The sequence below is a fragment of the Staurois parvus genome, unplaced genomic scaffold, assembly GCF_062004578.1.
Source record: "Staurois parvus isolate SC_StPar_1 unplaced genomic scaffold, SC_StPar_1.0 ptg000631l, whole genome shotgun sequence".
In the NCBI taxonomy this organism is placed as follows: domain Eukaryota; kingdom Metazoa; phylum Chordata; class Amphibia; order Anura; family Ranidae; genus Staurois; species Staurois parvus.
This window is the reverse complement of record NW_028318427.1, coordinates 263142-284158: the sequence shown is the minus strand read 5'-3', so window position 1 is coordinate 284158 and position 21017 is coordinate 263142. Positions and strand designations below refer to the sequence as shown.

General features: G+C 42.8%; 1 protein-coding gene across 2 annotated transcripts in view; it reads left to right on the top strand.

Annotated features, from left to right (window-relative positions):
• The first annotated feature begins 980 nt into the window (after window positions 1–980).
• The window catches only part of TNXB (tenascin XB), a 205408-nt gene continuing 185371 nt past the window's right edge, over window positions 981–21017 (top strand). Inside the window, exon 1 of one of the 2 annotated variants that reach the window (XM_089693391.1) lies at window positions 981–1238. The gene's annotated coding sequence lies outside the window, so the exon portion shown is untranslated. The remainder of the gene's footprint in view (window positions 1239–21017) is intronic. The other variant, XM_089693392.1, reaches the window with a different exon arrangement.

Sequence of the window (21017 nt, the reverse complement as noted above, 5' to 3'; positions counted from 1 at the left end):
TGTGTAAGCTATGACTCTGACAACTTGTAGCTCAGACAGGATTTTCTTCACTCCCAGCAGCTCAATGGAGTGATGCAGGAGCAGGGGCAGACTGACCATTTGGAAACTCGGGCACTGCCCGAGGGCCCAGGGTCAGTAGGGGGCCCCATGAGATGCCCCTGGTACCTTTTCATAGGCTTTTTTGGGTGTGGTTGAGTTTGGGCGAGGACACAGGGGCCCCATGATCCCCTATTGCCCGGGGGCCCCATGGGTTGTCAGTCCGCCCCTGTGCAGGAGAGAAATAAATGTAAGAGTATGGTGCAGAGGAGGGCGGCAAAGCATAGGTTCACTTTAAAGAACGTTTGATTGCCATGAACACTGCAATTTTTGGATACCATGGGGTTGACTTACTAAAGGCAAATAGGCTGTGCACTTTGCAAGTGCAGTTGCTGCAGAATTCAGTAAATGACGTGAAGCTTCACTTTGCAAAGAATACCCAATCACGTGCAAGGAAAATAAGAAAACTGCACTTTTGCTTACACATGCTTGGATGACGGAAGTCAGCAGAGCTTCCCCGCATTTACTAAGTTTTGTATCAACTGCATTTGCAAAGTGCACAGTCTATTTGCCTTTAGTAAATCCACCCCGTTTCACATGTTGGGAACAAGTGGTTTAGACATCAATGAATTTATTGAGTGTGAATCCAATGTTCTGTAAAGAGGAAGATAAAACTAGTAGTCCTAATAACAAGTACAAGAAAAAAAACTAGAGGAATCAGCTCCAAAGAATTGCTAAAGAGCTGAATATACAAGTGAGATCATACAAACAAATAAAATTGTTACAAGATTCCGAGGACGGTAGATTTAGACGCATGAAGGGGCAGATGGAGAGAGTTTAAAAATACAGAGGAGGACAAGGGAACGAAGAGAGAGGAGGGGGAAGAATAGAAAGTGGTGAAAGGAGGGAAGGAGCCAGAGGAGAGAGGGGTGTAAGAAGCATTGATGTCATTACAGATGTGTATCAGAACTTTCAGCATGACATCATAAGTTGGACCTGTCTCTCCCTCCCTTCCTCACTCTCTCCATCTGTCAGTCATCAGAGCACAAGGAGTCAGACAGTGGATAACAGCCACCTCCATCCATACACACAGCACCGGCAGCTGGAGGGACCCCAGTCTCTGAGACCAGTGACAGCAAGTGGTAGCGTCCGCGTCATTCAACAATTCCGGGGCTTGTGCTTCTCCCCAGCACTGTACAGAGGTAAGGCACATGGAAGATCTGCACTATACAGAACATCATACATTGTGAAAAATATTCCTCATTGCCAAATGCAAAGTGTTCACTGCTGGACTTCTCTAATATACTATCAACAGTGATAATGACTCACATTATTATTATATTATACAGGATTTATATAGCGCCAGCAGTTTGCTCAGCACTTTACAATATAAAGGGATGTTACCATTCACTACTTTATAGTTCTCAGAATGATGAGAAGTGATTGCTGACTGGTTGCTGCAGGTCATTTGGAGAGATTCAATAGGGTAGTTGGGGGACATTTCTGACACCGTGGATGTAATTGGAAGACTTGCTGCAAATTCCTGAAAACCCTGCGACATTTGTGTTGTCAGTACACAGGCACATGACACATTTAAGTAGTTACTGAACAGCGCTATCACTGCGACAAATTCATACAGAAGTACTTTGATATAATGTATATGTAGTTGTGATATATTAAAGTCTTGTTCATCGTTAATACTGTTCTAAAAGAGTACAACTATTTCACTGTATGTTATTGTATGCAATGAAAATTACAATCTCTCTCTCTCTCTCTCTCTCTCTCTCTCTCTCAGTATTCATTCTATCTATGTTATCTATCTATCTATCTATCTATCTATCTATATTTTTATCAATCAATATTCATTCTATCTATCTATCTATCTATCTATCTATCTATCTATCTATCTATCTGTCTATCTTTCTATCTATCTATCTTTCTATTTATCTATCTCTTTATCAATCAATATTTTATCTATCTATCTATTATCTATCTATCTATCTATCTATCTATCTATCTATCTATCTATCAATATCCTATCTATCTATCTATCTATCTATCTATCTAGCTATCAATATCCTATCTATCTATCTATCTATCTATCTATCTATCTATCTATCTATCTATCTATCTATCTATCAATCTATCCATCTATCTATCCATCTATCTATCCATCTATCCATCTATCAATCTATCTATCCATCTATCTATCTATCTATCTATCTATCAATCAATATCCATTCTGTCTGTCTGTCTATTTATCTATCTTTTTATCAATCAATATTCTATCTATCTATCTATCTATCTATCTATCTATCTATCTATCTATCTATCTATCAATCTATCCATCTATCTATCCATCTATCCATCTATCAATCCATCTATCCATCTATCTATCTTTCTATTTATCTATCTCTTTATCAATCAATATTTTATCTATCTATCTATCTATCTATCTATCTATCTATCTATCTTTTTATCAATCAATATTCATTCTATCTATCTCTCTATCTCTTTCTACAGTATCTATCTATCTATCTATCTATCTATCTATCTATCTATCTTATGAGTAATAAGTAAAACATAAGTATACTGTATATATATATATATACGCGCACAAATTGCTCTTAACACTATTTTTAATTGACTCTCTTCTCCTTGCAATAGGCAGCAGAATGCTTTTTGTACTGTATCCAGTCTAAAGACACTTTATCTGTATTTTCTTCATCACAAAAATGAAAGATGGATTCTGATTGGTTGTTATGGTTTACTGCACTTGTTTGTTGCCTCATCTACAGTGAAATATTAAACTGAATAATCAAGACTATTACTGATGGATCTATTTTAACTGTTACAATGCTCAGTACAGAGCAACTGGATGTGCAATATGAGTTTTCTGTGGTGCTTGTAACACCCAATCAGATGCTTTTTATCTCATCTTCTTAGTTGCTCTAGAAATGTGACAGTTGGGAGCTAATGCATTGCTTTGAAAAAGCCAGTATCTTGGCCTATCGTTAAAATGCTTGCGTTTTGATAAGTGTTTGAAGTTGATAATTAAAATGATAGTATTTTGTATATTGATTTCTTTCATGTCATATGCCTTTACTTAGATTCTTCTTAACATCTATAAACAGATCATTATGTTCAGCAAAAGTGACAATGACAGTGGTTTATAAACAAGACTAGAACCACAGGATTAAACAGTGATCAATGTTATCACATTTGGCAGTGGCAGTTTGTCCTGTCCTCTGTAACTGTCACTTTTTCTGGACAGATTGGTGTGCATGTAAATGTGAAGAAAAACATAAACAAAGGTGTATCACATTAATAAAAAAAAAGGAATTAACAATTGCTATCATTCCATGTATCAACCACATATAGTCACCAGAATACCAGATTGTTCACAGCTGTGGTCCTTTAATTCTTCATGAGTCAGCGCCTCTAGCTAAAGCGCAGTTTATAATTGCTATAAAAACTGTTCTCAAAGTTTAAGAAAATTGCAGTGTGTGTAAAGTTCCTATAAGGTGGCAGAATGTAAAACAATGGTGTAAACATTGACACCACTCCATTTCTACATCTCCACTTTTTAGAACAGGTAAGAGTTGGGATAATTAATTAATTTAACAAACTAAAATATGTAAAAAAAACAGAACTGTTTTTAATTTGGTGGATCTAATTTTTCTACAGGAGTTGGTGAAAATGTTTGGTGTGGATCAGGCATAATAAATAATAATAATTCATAAATAATAAACATATTTTTAGACTAAAATTAATGTATTGTACACAAATAATTATATCCCAAAAAGAAATAAAATTTGCAGGCAAAAATGTTATACAAAATTGTGTTGATTGCAAGTTGCTCCAGATCTTAGTAATGAGCAGAAGCTCTCCTAACTTTCATCAGCCAATCATATTCAAGCAAGAGTGCTGGTTTTTTTTTTTTCCTCACTCGGGATTGGATATTCTTTGCAAAGTTAATATTTAGCTCATTTACTAAGCTCATGAGCAACTACACTTGCAGAATGCAACTGCACTTTGCAAAGTGCACAGTCTATTTGTCTTTACTAAATCAACCCCCGCTAGTTCTATCTGGTGTGTCAGGATTCTGGATATACTCTGTGTCTATGTTATGATGATGATTGCAAGTATATATATATATATATATATATATCAGGGGTGGACTGACCATTTGGAAACTCGGGCACTGTCCGAGGGCCCGGGGTCAGTAGGGGGCCCCGTGAGTTGCCCCTGGTACCTTTTTCATAGGCTTTTTTTTGTTTGGGCAAGGACACAGGGGCCCCATGATCCCCTATTGCCCGGGGGCCCCGTGAGTTGTCAGTCCGCCCCTGATATATATATATATATATATATATATATATATATTGCAAGTTTGTTGAACAGAATTCTGTCTTCTGTCTGTAAGTCCCTGGTCACTCCATCGGAGTCGCACCGGTTTTCTCAGTACTTCATGTACTACTTTTTGCAAGTTCAAGTGCAACCTGGATAGACATCTGTGCATGAAGTCTTACAGATGTCTTCCAAGGCGCATCTGAAGTCGGACTGACATCCGACTTTGAAATCATGCGAATTCAAGTGAAGTCGGACGATTTCAAAGTCGGATTCGGTGTGACCGAAGACTAAAGCTAGCCTACTGTGGTAGAAATTTGTTTGAAAATTATCGTTTTCAAAACATTCATTCAATTTTCCAATGGTCAGTGCGGCCAAATCAATGATTAAGGAGAATTTAAGGGGAAGGATGGAAAGTTTTTCTCTGACTGAGTGAAATTCTAACTGTGAATGTAATTCTCGTTTACAGTCACATTCACTTCTGTCTATCCTGAAATCGAATGTTAAAATTTGCAACATTTTCATGGCAATTGAATTAACATTTTCAGGGCTTTCATAAGAAATTTGTATAGTTGCTGAAAGTATTATCAAATGTTCTCACAAATGATTTTTTTGTGAATGTTCACACAAAAATCTAACATTATATGGCCAGCTTTAGGTATTTGTGAGCAGAACTTTACATACATTACATTTATACACGCTTTGGAGGCCGCTCCAGCAAGTATACCTACTACGGGGGGATACATGAGAAAACAGCCACACACTGGGGGATAAATGGAAAGATCTCCTTTTTAAGGCCAATGTCACAATAGAGATCCTGTCAGTAAAATGTGCAGGGAACACATTGCACACACCTGCTTGTATATTTCACTCCCTAGCACTCCCTAGCATTGCTCTCTTAGTGACAAAATCTCTGCAAAACATAAGTCACTAGCTAGATCAGTGTTTCTCAACCTTTTTTCAGTCAAGGCACCCTTTAAAATTATGGACAGTCTTGAGGCACCCCATTCTAAAATGTGAAAAACTATTGTAATAGTTTAATATAACGCAGCAACAGCCACACATGTAGGACACCCAATAATAGAGGTGATTTATTCTTCCAAACCAAATACACTTTTGCACACTGGTACTGACTAGTATTCCAATGTTTCCCTTCTCCCTCAGTTTTTCTCCAACACTGAGCTAATGTGACCCCGGCACTGATGGAGAGGGGGAGGGGAGGGTCAAACAAGCAAGCTGTGCAGGCAACCAACATCCTCCTTATCAATTGGTGATGTCATTGGTAGTCAGGACGCCGGCGGCTAGACGGTCGTATAGGTGTACAATGAAAACCTGTGGCTTTGTGTAACTAAAAGGCAGGCTTGTTCCACCCGCTGGCTTGTATACAAGTTTTGGGCAATTTTTAGACTTTTTCTCAAGGCACCCCTGAAGCAACCTCAAGGCACCCCAGGGTGCCTGGGCACCCTGGCTGAGAAAAGCTGAGCTAGACAGCAGTGCCTTATTCATCGAGCCAGCGAGGGAGCATAAAATGCAGGTCTCTAATAGCGATCCTGTCCTGCATAGCGATATATACATATACTGTGTATATATATATATACAGTATATATACATACAGGGGCGGACTGACAACTCATGGGGCCCCCAGGCAATAGGGGATCATGGGGCCCCTGTGTCCTTGCCCAAACTCAAAAAAGCCTATGAAAAATGTACCAGGGGCATCTCATGGGGCCCCCTACTGACCCTGAGCCCTCAATAGGGGATCATGGGGCCCCTGTGTCCTTGCCCAAACTCAAAAAAGCCTATGAAAAAGGTACCAGGGGCATATCATGGGGCCCCCTACTGACCCTGGGCCCTCGGGCGGTGCCTAAGTTTCCAAATGGTCAGTCCGCCCCTGTATATATACAGTAAATACATATAAGAGCGGGGCACTCCTTAAATGCTCAAAATGCCTTTACTCCATGATAAACAGTATATCAGTATGTACAACAGAAGACAGTGATGGGCAACCCCACCCTTCATCAAGGCTGCAAGATGAATGCCCTTTGTTACTTTGCAGGTAAGGCTTCCTTGCACAGATATATACTAGATATATACTTTTCTGCTGCAAAATGCTCAATGCTCTGGGTATAGGGCAGCATGTGATCTCCCCTAATGATGTACTGCTCAGATCTAGTGGCCAAATACTAGGCCCAAACAGTGTCACAGATGGTAGTGACATGATTGCCCCCTATACAGTAAGCTCTGACACCAGCCAACATCTAATATTTTGTAACAAAGAAAGCAGTGTTGAGGGAGTTCTGTGAAGTTGACTATAACTCCTCATGCGCATCAAAAGCAAACAATAATTCCCAACTCACTTACCAGCCAGCCTGCAACAAAACCAACAGTTCACATTAAAAACAAGGGTCTTAGTCACAAACATTTGCAAATATACATGTAATCCGCAGTGGCCATGTTAAGACACCCTGGTGTACTGCAGTCCTAACTCTATAATTTAGGAGCCTCCTAAGTAGGAACACATATAGCAGCAGATAGGTTAACCCCTTGGCGGCGGCGCCTCCCGACCCTTTACAGGTTCAGGGTTTAGCGTCATGTGACCGCCATGACACGCCGTCACGGCTGTCACATGATTGGGAAAGGTCCCTATCGAAAGAGGAGATCGGGACCTTTCCGTGAGTACTGGACATGTGTGCTGGGAGCGTGCAGGGCGCACGCTCTCAGCACGTATGTTATTTTTTAATAGAACGCAAATGTGCGGCCGCTCGGCGTCTAGGCCCAGATGCCGGGAGACCACACATTTGCGTTCGGCCGACGTGAAGAGGTTAAAGGCAGGTTTGCCTTGAAGGAGCCCACCCCTCCTTAAAATGTTATTAAACCCACAACAGTAAAATCAGTCTGTATATGCAGTATAGCATGATTGTTATACTCACTGTGGAAGTTAGTCCTCTGCATTGTGTAAAAAGGATGTTTGATCCTGTCTTCTCTGATCCTCCCCTTCTTCCATATTCCCCATTTAATCTCCTGAAAGAACACAGCCTCGGGAACACTCTGCACATGCTCAGTTTGGTGTGTATTGCTAGAGAGTTTTTTCTTTTTCTTGGGAAGGTGCATGTGATCTGCAGAGGGCCAATCAGCACTGTCAAAACAGAGGTTCAGGGGTCATGCAATCTCATAGGACGGTGAGAGGAGAGTGTAAACTCCTCCCACAAGCTTTAACTATGGCTCAGCTGGACACTGATAGAAGTCACAAGACTGCTATATACTGCTGATGGGAAAAGGTATTTAGCAGTTTATGTTTACTAAAATAATTGCATTTCCATGTTCTCTGTACTGTGAGAGACCAGATATAGTATAACTACTGAACATAATATACTCCTGTGCATGTAAATCAACACAAATAAATAAATAACAATGCAGGTGAAGAAATGTCCCAATCTCAAACCTTAATTATAAGCTGAAAAAACCATTCCTCTTTAAGAAGTCACATGCCCTGTGATGAAACGCGTCGGGGCGGGGCTTGGATGACGTCACTACATCCACACGGAGCCCAGCAAAAGCAGTCTGGATAGTACACAGCGGTAATTATGAACACTGCAACACCTTTTTATATTGGCTGTGTACCTTGGTGCGGGCTGGCACCTCATACACGTGAGTGCAATACTTATGTTGTTTAAGTCAAATAAATTATTTTAAGGATAAGGCACTATTTGCAATATTCTTTGCATGTCATGGAGCGGAGTTTTGTGGAGGAGGAGATATGCGTGTAATATTGGAACTCTAACTGGAGAGGAGGAACCGATCCCGGTCCCGCTGGTAGGACCAAAAACGATGTTGACCGAACACTTGGTGGAAGGTCATATTTTTAAAGTGATAATCCACCTGGTGATGGTTGAGCATTGGAAGTTATGGTGAATTTTGGCACACAGAGGTGAAGTCTTGTTTTGAAGCACAGCTGGGTTTTTTTTCAGCTTATAATTGGACTTTTATTTGCACATTGTGGTTTGAGATTGGGACATTTCTTCACCCCCATTGTTATTTATTTCTATGTATATATTGTATATATATATATATATATGTATTGATTTTTATGCACAGGAGTATATTATGTTATTAGTAGTTACATTATGTGGAACATTTTTTGTGGGGTTTAAAACCACACATACTATTGTGGGACTAGCGCAGCACTATTTTTGATATGTTATAGTTCTTCATGAGAGTATGAGAGTTCACTGAGTGCACTGCAGATGGAAACTATTTTGCACGTATTTGGATTATATTTCATGTGTATATAGCACAATAGGGTTTTGGACTATTTTTAGCAGCGCATTAGGATTTGATTGCTTAGACTAGATATTGTGAATGCAGGGTCCTGGGTTTAGTAACGCTTTAAAGGTACTGGGACTCACGGGACATCCTGCAAGGGCAAAATGACAGCTGAAGGTTTACAGTACATCCCTGCACCAATTCACCAACTATTCAAACAAATGGCAACCATGCCAACCTATAACTAGCCTTAGCAGCAAGGAGTACACGGAAGGGCAATACACATCAAAAATGAAAAAAAAATTCCCAGCTCACTTACCAGCTAGTCTGCAACAAAACCAAACTGACCCTGTCTAACAGTTCACATTAAAAATATTTATTCGCAAATATATGTGTAAACTGCAGTGGCTGCATCAAGGCACCCCGGTGTACTGTAGTCCTAACTCTATAATTTAAGAGTCTCCCAAGTAGGAGCACATAAAGCAGTGGATAGGTTAAGGGTAGGTTTGCCTAGAGGGAGCCCACCCCTCCTTAAAGTTACAGGGACACCCAAGAAGAACACAATGCAGATGAAGGTATCCAGTGCATCCCCGAACCAGTTCACCAACTGTACAAATGGTAATGGCTCCAATCTTTAAGTAGCCTTTCCAGCAAGGAGCACAAGGAAGGGCAATGCACTTCAAAAACAAACAAAAATTCCAGCTCACTTACCAGCCAACCTGCAACAAAACCAAATTGAACGTGAACAGTTAGACAGGCTCAGTTTGGTTTGTTGCAGGCTTGCTGGTAAGTGAGCTAGGAATTTTTGTTTGTTTTTGATTTGTGTTGCCCTTCCATATGCTCCTTGCTGCAAAGGCTAGTTATAGGATGGAGTGGTTGCCACTTGTTTGTATAACTCCTCATTCACACGGATGGTTGAGGCTTCTGACACACATTGTCTAAATTACATGCACAGCTATAAATCCTGGAACGTGGCTCTTGTGCATTCTGGTATTTATGGCTGTATGTGAGTTTACATAAGCACACCTGCGTACAGCCATTCATTAATATGGATGGCTGTGCACTGCAGGTGTCTCTCCCAGGCATGGAAATACACAGGGATCTGTACTGGACAAGGTGACAGGGTCTGGTTGTTTTTATGAACTTGTAAGACAGCCATCACTAAATGGCAGACCGCCAGCCAGCCAGTCCACCTTGCAGAATCCCCCCATCCTCTGTAGTCATTGGTTGTCAGGACTTCTGGCGTGCTAAGAACCAGTGATGCCATGTGTATGCCCTGCCCCCAACACCACAGGTGGACGGAAGTACAATTTGCTCTGTTCAGCTCCTGACCCCTGCCTGGCGTTAAAAGGTACAGGGGCACTCTGATGGTAACGCCTGATGTAAGGGAGCATTGTCATGGGAGAGCCTGATGTAAAGAGGAACTCTGATGGGGACCCTGATGTAGGGAGATACTCTGATGAGGACATTTGAAGTAAGGGGGCACTCAGATTGGGACACAGGATATAAGTGCACTGCAGATGAGGATATCTGATGTAAGGTAGCACTGTGATAGGGACATCCAAGGTAAGGGGGAAATCTGATTGGGACACCTGATGTAAGGGAGCACTGTGATGGGGACATTGGTGTATGGGGGCACTGTGACTGGGACACGTGATATAAGGGAGCTCTTTGATGGGGACATCTGATGTAAGGGGACACCATGATGGGGACACTGGATGTAAAGGGACACTTTGATAGGGACGCATGATGTAAGGGAGCTCTTTGATGGGGACATTGGATGAAAAGGAACATTGTGATAGGGACACTAGATGTAAGGGGGCACTCTGATGGGGACACCTGATGTAATGGAGTTCTTTGATGGGGACATCTGATGAAAGGGGACACTGTGATGGGGACACTGGATGTAAGAGGGCACTCTGATGGGGACACTAGTTGCAAGGGGACATTCTGATGGGGACACTTGGTATAAGGGGACACTGTGATGTGGACATAAAAGGTAAGAGGACATTGTGATGGAGGCACTGGATGTAAAGGGGCACTCTGATGGCGACACATAATGAACAGGTACACTATGATGGGGACACATGATGTAAGGGGGAGTCTGATGGGAATACTGATGTAAGGGGGCACTTTGATGGGGACACATGATGTAGGAGGAGACTATGATGGGAACACTTGATGTAAGGGGGCACTCTAATGGGGACACCTGATGTATGGGGACACTCAATGTAAGGGGGCACTCTGATGAGGATACATGGTGTAAGGGGACACTATGATGGGAAGCATTATGTAAGGGGACACTGTGATGGGGACATATGATGTAAGGAGATGCTGTGATGGGGACACTGGATGTAAGGGGACATTCTGATAGGGACACCTGATGTAAGGGGGCACACTGATGGGGACAGATGATGTGAGGGGGCACTGGATATAAGGGGGCACTCTGATAGGGACACCTGATGTAAGGGGGCACACTGATGGGGACAGATGATGTGAGGGGACTCTGGATGTAAGGGGGCACTCTGATAGGGACACCTGATGTAAGGGGGCACACTGATGGGGACAGATGATGTGAGGGGACTCTGGATATAAGGGGGCACTCTGATAGGGACACCTGATGTAAGGGGGCACACTGATGGGGACAGATGATGTGAGGGAACACTGGATATAAGGGGGCACACTGATGCGGACACCTGATGTAAGCGAGCATTGTGATGGGGACATCTAATATAATGGGGCACTCAGCCGGGAACATCCAATATAAGGGGGCACTGTGATGGGAACACCTGTTATAAGGGGGCACTCTGCTAGGAACATCCAATATAAGGGGGAACTGTGATGGGAACACTTGATATAAGGGGGCACTCTGATAGGAACATCCAATATAAGGGGGCACTGTGATGGGAACACTTGATATAAGGGGGCACTTTGCTAGGAACATCCAATATAAGAGGGCACTGTGATGGGAACACCTGATATAAGGGGGCACTCTGATAGGAACATCCAATATAAGGGGGCACTGTGATGGGAACACCTGTTATAAGGGGGCACTCTGCTAGGAACATCCAATATAAGGGGGCACTGTGATGGGAACACTTGATATAAGGGGGCACTTTGCTAGGAACATCCAATATAAGGGGGCACTGTGATGGGAACACCTGTTATAAGGGGGGACTCTGCTAGGAACATCCAATATAAGGGGGAACTGTGATGGGAACACTTGATATAAGGGGGCACTCTGCTAGGAACATCCAATATAAGGGGGCACTGTGATGGGAACACCTGTTATAAGGGGGCACTCTGCTAGGAACATCCAATATAAGGGGGCACTGTGATGGGAACACCTGTTATAAGGGGGCACTCTGCTAGGAACATCCAATATAAGGGGGCACTGTGATGGGAACACTTGATATAAGGGGGCACTCTGCTAGTAACATCCAATATAATGGGGAACTGTGTTGGGAACACTTGATATAAGGGGGTACTTTGCTAGAAACATCCAATATAAGGGGGCACTGTGATGGGAACACCTGATATAAGGGGGCACTCTGCTAGGAACATCTGTGAGTTGATATAAGGGAGCACTGTGATGGGGAGACCTGGTGTAAGGGAGCAGTATGACAGCAGCCTATGTTTTGATATACAGTGACCACATATACAGTCAGGTCCATAAATATTGGGACATCGACACAATTCTAACACTTTTGGCTCTATGAAATGAAACTAACAAGATGCACAACTGTTTTAACTCCTACACCGTTCACATGATTTGGATGTAAATACCCTCAAATTAAAGCTGACAGTCTGCAGTTAAAGCACATCTTGTTCGTTTCATTTCAAATCCATTGTGGTGGTGTATAGAGCCAAAAATGTTAGAATTGTGTCGATGTCCCAATATTTATGGACCTGACTGTATCCAGTCTTAGTTATAGCACAAAATTTGGATTTGTACCTCTGCTGGAAGAAAACTTCATTGACTGGACCTCTTTGAATTTGATGAATATATTTTTACTGATGATGGCAAAAAATGTCTGCTGAAATAACTATATGCATAGAGGCCACCCCTTGATCTCTGCCTCCTATAGGCACAGGACAACAAATGTCACACTGATCACAGTGCAGAAAATGAATGATAATGGTGTTTGCTCACCGCGGGTTGCTGTACTATATAATCACCCCCTGCCATCATAACCTATGTAGCCCGCTTATGTGTAGAGTAAACATTACAGATTTGGCTGTAATTTTTCAATTATGATCTCAGGTTTACGTCTTGACATTGAATGCAGATGTGCTGGTGATTTATGTACGATGCAGGTGCCAGGAAGGATTTTACAAATTGTGCATGAAAACAGCTGCAACTTTCTGAATAAATAAACGTAATGCATGTGAATGCAGAGGGAGTCCACGTGGCTTGTGTTTCTGGAATTGCTCTGATTTCAGGGATATTTTAAAGAGGTTAATCATAATGTGTGCATCGTGATAGGTCTGCGGTTCAACAGTAATGTAATCCAGAGCCGATGCTGAGGATTATTAACTGGTGATATATAGAAACCCACAACAATAACTCCTCCACTTTGATCGATTGCGGGTTAAATGAAAGAAAATGCTTCGATGGAAGCTGTGTGGTCTCACACATGTGAGCAAAGAGATTTCTGCACATTAAATCTGAACTCCGGGAACACAGCTAAAGACACTGTGGGAATGCATTGAAATATTTTACCTGCCGAAAGATTTTTGGTTCTGATGCTTGATGTTTTGATTCAGGCATCCCCTGTCAGACAATACAGCGACCTAACATTTCTCTAGTGTAGTTAGGCAGTAGAGTTTGGTCAGTGACATGCCCCCTAGCATGGTGATTAGACAGGGAAACTCCACTATGAGGACATCATCTCTTTGCTCACCCTGCTTTCTCCAACTGCAAGCTACCTCTGTGTGATTGATAGCAACGTGCAATGCAGCAGAGCCTAATTGGTTTATAGTGCTGTGATGGGGACAATTGATGTGAGAGGACACATGATGTAAGGGGGTACTGTGATGGGACACCTAATGTAAGGGGGCATTGCGAACGGGACTCTGATGTAAGGGGGCAATGTGATAGGGGCACCTAATGTAAGAGGGCACAGAGATGGGGAAACATGATACAAGGGAACACTGTGATGGGGACACTTGCTATAAGAGAGTACTGTGGTGGGGACACTTGATATAAGGGGGCATTGTGATGAGGACACTTGATGTAAGGGGGCATTGTGATGGGGACACTTGATGTAAGGGGGCATTGTGATGGGGACTCTGATGTAAGGGTACACTGTGATAGGGACACCTAATGTAAGAGGGCACAGAGATGGGGACACTTGATGTGAGGGGGCACTGTAATGGGAACACTTGATGTAAGGGGGCACTGTGATGGAGACACTTGACGTAAGTGGGCACTGTGATGGGGACTCTTATGGAAGGAGGTACTCTGATGGGGACACTTGATGTAAGGGAGCACTGTGATAGGGACACCTAATGTAAGAGGGCACAGAGATGGGGATACTTGATGTAAGGGGGCACTCTGATGGAGACACTTGATGTAAGGGGGCACTCTGATGGGGACACTTGATGTAAGGGGGATCTGTGATGGGAACACTTGATGTAAGGGGGCACTGTGATGGGGACACTTGATGTAAGGGGGCACTGTGATGGGGACACTTGATGTAAGGGGGCACTCTGATGGGGACACTTGATGTAAAGGGGCACTGTGATGGAGACACTTAATGTAAGTGGGCACTCTGATGGGGACTCTTATGTAAGGAGGCACTCTGATGGGAACACTTGATGTAAGGGGGCACTGCGATGGGGACACTTGATGTAAGGGGGCACTCTGATGGGGACTCTTATGTAAGGAGACACTCTGATGGGGACACTTGATGTAAGGGGGCACTGTGATGGGGGCACTTGATGTAAAGAGGCACTGTGATGGGGACACTTGATATAAGGGGGCATTGTGATGGGGCACTTGATATAAAGGGGCACTTGATGTAAGGGGGCACTGTGATGGGGACACTTGATATAAGGGGGCACTGTGATGGGGACACTTGATGTAAGGGGGCACTGTGATGGGGACACTTGATGTAAGGGGGCACTGTGATGGGGACACTTGATATAAGGGGGCACTGTGATGGGGACACTTGATGTAAGGGGGCACTGTGATGGGGACACTTGATGTAAGGGGGCACTGTGATGGGGACATTTGATGTAAGGGGACACTGTGATGGAGGCACCTGATGTAATGGGGAGCTACGAGGGGGACACCTGATGTGAGTCTTCTCGGTTCATGTTTTTGGAATGGTTCTTATTTCAGGAATATTGTAAATACGTTAATCATAATGTGTGCGTTGTGATGGGTTTGCAGTTTAACAGTAATGTAATCCAGAGCTGACGCTGAGGATTATTAACGGGTGATATGCACAAACCCACAACAATAACTCTTCCTCTTTGATCGATTGCGGCTTAAATGAAAGAAAACGTCCAGATGGAAGCTGTGTGGTCTTACATAAGTGAGCGAAGAAATTTCTTCACATTAAATCTGAACTCCAAGAATACAGCTAAAGACACTGTTGGAATGCAAGCTACCTCTGTATAACTGATAGAAACATGTAACACAGCAGAGCTCTCTGCAATGTGAGCCCTGCTTTATGGGGGAATTAAAGGAAACCAATGTAAAAACATATATAGGTACTCATACTGGCATCATTTGAAATATATACAATAAATAAAACCTGTTTATATCATTGTGGGGGGGAGTATTAGAACCCCTGTTTTCTTTTGTTGAATCCACATATATACAGTCTAATGAGAGTGTCCAATAGTCCAAAAACTTTACATATAAAATTGGTTCACATCAGGATGACACAAAATACTCAACACGTTTCAATGAACCAAACCACTTCCCCTTCACCAGGGCTTAAAGTGTTACTAAACCCAGGACCCTGCATTCACTATATCTGGTCTCCCACACTGCACAGAATATGAAAATGCAATTATTTTAGTAAATATAGACTGCTAAATACCTTCTCTCATCAGTATATAGCAGTCTTGTGACTTCAATCAGTGTCCAGCTGGTTAATCTTGTAGGAGTTTTCATTCTCCTTTGACTGTCCTATGAGGCTGCATGACCCCTGACCTTCTGTTTGGACAGTGCTGATTGGCCCTGTGCTGATCTCTAGCAATACACACCAAACTGAGTATGTGCAGAGTGAAACCTGGAACTTTGTACTATCAGCAGATGGATTGGGGACTGTGGGAGAAGGGGAGGATCAGCGAAAACAGGATCAAACAGCCTTTTTACATAACATGAGTATTAACCAGTTATGTTCCACAGTAAGTATAACAAGCATGCTTTACTGCATATACAGACTGATTTTACTGTTGTGGGTTTAGTAACACTGTAATATCAAATCAGAAGTTTAAATGGACTCAAGTGCAGGCTTTATTATATTGATTTGTATAGACTGGATATAAAAGGTCATAGGAGTCTATTTCTCGAAGTGCCATGATTTGTGCCAGTAGCAAGTTTTTATTGTTGTCTGCATCCCTGTTGGGGAGATTTACCTTCTTCGTTTTTCCCTGTGACCATTGGAATAGAGAGTGATGAGAAATTCAAGGTTTTTCAGTTGTCACTGTAATAGGAGGTAGGGGCGGACTGACCATTTGGAAACTCGGGCACTGCTCGAGGGCCCGGGGTCAGTAGGGGGCCCCATGAGATGCCCCTGGTACCTTTTTCATAGGCTTTTTTGAATTTGGGCAAGGACACAGGGGCCCCATGATCCCCTATTGCCCGGGGGCCCCATGAGTTGTCAGTCCGCCCCTGGGTTAGAGTATATATTTCAATGGGTACATCTGATCTGGTGATCCCTACTTTGGAATCACACCAGCCACTTTGTCCCAAGACCCCATCTAAACCCAAGAATCACCAGGGGCTCCAGCCATGGACAGCCAGCTCTCCTGTAGGTCAGCTCAATGCAGCGATGGGCAGCTACTGTGCCAAGTCTGTCTGGTTGATGACATTCTGTTTTGAACATTAGAGAACCGTGTCCAAAATTTGACGCTCGGCAGCCACACCAGTACAATAAACATATCTGTTAAATTAATCACAGGGATGCTTACAGTGTGCTGACATGGGATTTAGTTACATCTGGTGCTTCTCTTGGGGACCGTGGCTCATTCTTTAAATATTACTGTGGTCTACTGCCTATAAATTTGATGTTTATTAGAGTTATGTGTGACACAGGGGAGAGTTTCTCAGCTGGTGGTATAAGTGCTCCAGGGGGAAATATAGACAATTTCAAGAGCTGCTTCTGTTTGTTAAAGTTGAACTCTGGTATAAGCAAATATCATCTAAATACAAGAGCCATGTGCAGGGGCGGACTGACAACTCATGGGGCCCCGGGCAATAGGGGATCATGAGGCCCCTGTGTCCTTGCCCAAACTCAAAAAAGCCTATGAAAAAGGTACCAGGGGCATCTCATGGGGCCCCCTACTGACCCAGGGCCCTCGGGCAGTGCCCGAGTTTCCAAATGGTCAGTCCGCCCCTGGCCATGTGTATTCTTGGTGTGATTTGTATATTTCTTCCAGATCTCTGCAGTAATCCTGGGTGAAACTTTGTCTCTGTGCAGGAGCTTCTTAAAGACCAGTCAGTGCTGCGGTCTCTCCTTGTGCAGGGTGACTGGTCTTGTCTCCGCCCCCTCCTTTACTTCTCTGCAGGTAGCGTATAGTGGGCAGAGTAGATGGGACCCTCTCACAGCTCTGCTGGGTTTGCAAAAGCATTTGGTGCACACAGTATGGATTTTCATCCATATTGTGCTATTGAGGAATATAATTGAATGATCCTGGAGTTCAGCTTTGAAGTCCAACTTTGGGTAAAACATTTTATTTTATTTTGGATAGAACAGTGAAGGGTCAGAGCCATTGTCAGGTTTTATTGCTGTCTATGTTCTTGGATTAGAACAGGAAGTGGTGATAAATCTCTCTAAAGCAAACACAGACAAATACAAAACCACATTTTTAATAACCTGGAGGACGTGCTAGAATAAGGTGACCAGATATCCCCGATTTCTTGGGACAATCCCTGATTTCAGGAGGCTGTCCCTGGAAAAAAAATGTTCTTTATTGTGTCCCAGGGAGCTGGGACGAGTCCCTGGGGGTTGCGTGTAATTCTCATAACTCATTCACACTTGTGTGACTTGTCATGCGACTTTGGACACATAAAGTTGCATGAGAAGTTGCAACCCATGTATTTCAATGGAAGCCATTCAAATCTATGCAAATCTGTGGGAAGTTGCAGCTACTTTTAAAGCGGTAGTAAACCGCGTCCATTAAAAAATAGAAAAAAAATCCCATGCAAGGTAAAGGCACATCGCATACTAGCACATTATGCAAAACATACCTTTAAACGAAGCCCTCCAGCGGTGCGCTGTCACCGCTGTAGAGGCTTCCATCTTTACCCGGCCTTCCTTCTGGGTTTGCAAGCTCCAGCTGTCTGAATTGCTGGGCCGCGATGACGTCACTCCCACGCATGCGCGTGGGAGTCTTGGGACACGGCCAGGGGCGGACTGACAACTCATGGGCCCACCGGGCAATAGGGGATCATGGGGCCCCTGTGTCCTTGCCCAAACTCAAAAAAGCCTATGAAAAAGGTACCATGGGCATCTCATGGGGCCCCCTACTGACCCCGGGCCCTCAGGCAGTGCCCGAGTTTTTAAATGGTCAGTCCACCCCTGGACACGGCACAGTGCTCTGAAGAAATGGCACGGGTATTCCGTTCTTTCAAGAGCACATGCGCCGGCTGCAAAAAAACTTGAATATCTCCTAAACGGTGCACGTTTAGGAGATATTCATTTTACCTACAGGTAAGCTTTATCATAAGCTTACCTGCAGGTGAAAATATACAAAGTGGGTTTACTTCCACTTTAAAAGGTTCCTGCACTACTTTGATGCGACTTTCGTGCAACTTGAGTGTCATAGATTGCAATGTAAACTCTCAAAAGTCGCATGAGTCGCATCATAATGCTATTAATGCAACAGTTGTGCAACAGTCAAAGTCAAAAGCCAAAGTCGCATCCAACTCACACTCATTCAAAGTTGCAATGTAAAGTCACAATGGAAATCATACGACTTTGGAGTCGCACAAGTGAATGGAGCCTTCGTGCTCTGCTGACTGATATCCTGCCCGCTCTTGGTCAGCACTGTGGTTGGAGCCAGGAATGTGCATCCTTAGAGGGCAGAGCTAGGTTTCCTTCTATTCTGGCACAGGGAGTAGAAGAGATGGAAAGAGAGATGGAGAGGGATAGTACAGTGCTGTGTATATATACAGAAATCCAATAAATCATAGATTATTATTGGAAAAATTACAATTGTTTATGATACATGGAGCACAGAGCAATTTAAATGTCCTCCAGTTGGGGTTTACATCTACTTTTTTGTAGCTTGTACACCCAAGGTGATCTCTTTTTTTTTTTGCCACAATTATTGGGCCGTGAAGAAACATGCTGGTATTGAAATGGTTACAAAAGAACTTTAGGTGCACTAAGTCTTTAAAAGTCATCCACTGAAACCAAGTGTAAGTTTTCTGATATTAGTGGAAGAAAGTTCCTTAGAGGATAAAAGTGCATTGTGTGCAATAGCTAGATTTCATGGATAAACCCAAAACACTTTAAAATTCCTGCAAAATAATCTCACAAATAATGGTGGCCAGTGGAAACCCCCACTCCTACATTGTTGGTGGTCAGTAGTCTTTTATATCCCCCCGCCTTTAATGGCTCCTTCGTCACTGTAGCTTGGAGGATTTAATGATTGGATGAAACCATCTACTACAGGTGGGTGGCGGTACACGGATGTGTGTATATACAGGGGTCCCATCCACATTACTACCTGCATATCCAAACCATCTGCTATAGGATGGGAACAGTAAAATGCTGTCTGTGTATACAAGGATCATGTCAACATTACTACCTGTATACCCAAACCATCTATATGGAGGGTGATAGTGCTGTATGTGTATCTAGACATGTTCAGTTTGTTTCGTTCAAAATCAAAATTCAGACAAAATTTTTGTTATTCAGAGATTTGGATATATCCGAATTTTGGAATTACAAGTAATGAGTTTGAATGAATGCGAAATAACAGAATAATGAATTATGCAAATTTGAATCAAATTTGAAATGAATTCAAGAACAAAATCGAATTCAAAAACAAATTTGAACTGTAATCCTATTGCTGACTATTGCTGATTTCCTTCAAAGACTGTGTGTATTAGTGTCAGAATATAGCCATCTTCCAAAATTCAAATTTCGAAAAAGAATAGAATAAAATAAAACAGAATAGAAAATAAAAGCATAGAATAGAATAGAAAATAAATAGAATAGAAAATAAAATAAAAGGAATTGAAAAGAATGGAATGGAAAATAAACCCCCCCAGTACAGACTTCCCCCCAGTACACCCCCCCGGCATAACCCCTCAGTACAGACTCCCAGTACAGGCACCCCTCCCCCCCCCCCCAGTACAGACAACCCCAGTACAGACAACACCCCTAGTCAGACAATCCCCAGTACAGTACCCTTAATGCAGATCCCCCCAGTACATACCCCTCTTTAGTGTGCACCTGCTTACTGATCAGTGGCAGTTCAGAGAGAGAGTCCTCCCCTCGGTTGTATCACATGACAGCAACACCAAAAAAACCCTCATATTTATAAAGCATTCAATGAACATTTGGCCTTGCATTTGTTGCTTATTTCCATGGAGACCTACAGTAGTCATGTACTACAGATTGTCAGCATATGTTGTGTTAATATGGTAGAATGTGGTGACAGAGTCTCTCTTAGGAGCTAAATAAGCACTCCACCCAAAATGGATATTCCAGTTATGGGTGAATGCTGGTGAACTGAATTACCCACTAGCAACTGATATCCCTCAGGGGCCCCAGAGGGTTGATATTCCAGCTGTTGTTCCTGGCTCTTCCCCCACCCCAGCTGTGGAAATATATCGCTTTTGTGGAAGGTAATCATTTACTTAAAACATTTGAATGTGGAAAAAAAGTAACTTTGGGAGTTGAGGGCGTCATTGGTCTTACTTGTAGCTTAACAATGAGGAGTTCTGAAACTTTCTCTTACAGTTGAATGCGAGAGGTCATTATACATCTTATACAAGTCATCTGGGAGAGTTTGACTCGGCTAGAAAATTAGCTGCAGCCTTTATTGAGGAAGGTTGGCCAAAAAGGACATCTTCCACTTGGACGTGTACAGAGAACATCGCAGCTCTGTCCTTGGTCTGCCACTTCTCACATAGCTTAAAGAGGAACCTCAGTTTTTTTTTTTGCCCCCTCTTACCT